We start from the raw sequence: 2,046 nt of genomic DNA, 5'->3' as shown, positions 1-2,046 counted from the left end.
CGCGCCCCGCACCTCCAATACTATTTCAACTTTTTGATCTTATTTAAGAGAATTAAAACCCCAAGCGTTTACTTTCCTGCCTTCCGGCCCCTGCTCTGCACCGGGTGGCAGGGGTGCCGGGTGGCAGGGGTGCCAGGCGGCAGGGGTGCCAGGCGGGGCCGCCCACTCCTGCCCCCTGCTGGGCCGCAGATGCCCGTGCCCGCAGGTCCGACCTTGTGTGGTGGCGGGTGGCCGTTAGTGACGAGGCACGTTCCCGTGGCCTTCCGGTGCCTCGTGGGCCGAGGGCCACCGTGCGAATCTGTTGTCCACCTCCGGAAAGCACCATTTACCTGGCCTGTCCCCTGAGACGCGGGGACGTCCTCATCACGTGGCGCCCCCGTCACCACTTGCAAACGTTCCCTTTACCCCTCAGCTGCCCGCGCTGGCCGGGGGCCCTCGGAACTGCTGCTGTTGGCGGACGCACGGGGTGCAGCTCTGCGCTGGCGCCTGGCCGAGGCGGGGCCGGCTTCTCGGGCGCACAGCGCCCTGCCAGAGCCGCCCGCTGCCCCGGGGACAGGCCTTTGCCGCGAGCTCCGTCGGGCGCCGTTGCTTCGTGCAGACAGCAGGTAGTGCGTGCGCACTGGCCCCGGCGGTCACTTGGGCTGGGCCTGTGGGGCTCTCCGCGCCTCGAGAGCATGGCCGGGAGAGGGCCCCGCGGGTGGCTCCGGAAGGCGCCCAGAGGCGCGCAAGAAGCAAGCAGCCACCGCCTTGTTCTCAACGTGTTTAATAGGTGACGGGAGCAGAGACAGTAGTTTGGTTTGGGGGTACATTTTTGGAATGTTGGCCATCAGGGAGCGCTGCCTTGACCTCACTCTTCTGACTCAAGGTTGGGGCTTGTCTGAACTTTGAGAAGCCTAATTCTGTGGGCCGTGGGGCCCTTCTGCCACGGACTGGAGGGGACACGTAGCGGCTGAGCAGAGGGGCAGCGACAGCGCTGGCCGGCCGAGGGGCGGGCGGAGGCCACTCTCCGTGTGACAGTGTCAGCACTTTCACATAAGTTATACATTCATCGTGGTGTCTGAAACAGTCACGCCTAAATAAAGTCTTCCTGCCACCAGAGACGAGACGCCTGCTCGGGCGCGAGGTGTGCCCTGCGGCCCGCGGGCGGGGCCACACACGTCCGGGTGGTTTGCTTCTCGGGCCTCCTCTAAGTCTGGGGCCTTTTATACAAAAATAAGACTAATTTAAAACCTCCCCAAACGAGGGTTTGGATGTAGAAAATCGATGACGGCGTGGGACGAGCACGCACCAGGCTGGCGCTCAGAGGCCAAAGGCAGGTGTCGGGGGCCCGACGCCCTGGCCGGGGAGCCCGCCGGCCAGGGCCCGCGCAGCGTAGCACCATCTCGGGCTCCCGGGGCTGCAGGGCGCAGCCCCCCGGCTCCATCTGATGCTGCCCTCACCCTGGGGCAGGTGGGTGTGGAGAGGCGGGGAAAGGCACCGGAACTAAGGCGTCCTTGGAAATGATGAGGTTTCTGTCCTGTTTCTCTTTCACATGACTTCACTTTAATGTAACTTCAAGCCCAACACTCTGGGAGGTAAACAGTCCTGGGTGGGGGGGCAGGAGCGAGGCAGGAGAAGCCCCTGGGGAGGAGGGGTCCGTGGGCACCCCAACTCTAAAGCAGGGTCTTGGAGGTGAGAGCCCTGAGCAGCGGGAAGACGAACGACTTCAAGTTCTAGGAGGAAGGTACCGTGAGTATGCGCGGCGGCCTCTGCGGCGGGGCGGCCCCACCAGGCCGGCCTGCCAGGCCAGTTTCCCTGCAGAGGGGCCCGGCGGCTGTGGTCAGGGTCACGGAGGAGGCTGAGGCCGGAACTTGGACCCCAGCCCTGACCTTTCCCAAACACTGCTCCAGGGCCGCCGGGCATGGAGCCGAGTCTGGCGGCTCCTCCCCACGGGCCTCCAGGGGTGCCGGTCCTCCAGGGGTGCCGCGAGGCCACACCACCGCCAGTGCCAGGTCGCCTCCACGGGGTCTCCCCAGGCGCCCCGCCCCCGCCCGGGCCCATCTAAAG

The sequence above is a fragment of the Condylura cristata genome, unplaced genomic scaffold, assembly GCF_000260355.1.
Source record: "Condylura cristata isolate star-nosed mole 26May11 unplaced genomic scaffold, ConCri1.0 scaffold00012, whole genome shotgun sequence".
Taxonomy (NCBI): Eukaryota; Metazoa; Chordata; class Mammalia; order Eulipotyphla; family Talpidae; genus Condylura; species Condylura cristata.
This window is presented reverse-complemented; position numbering follows the sequence as displayed.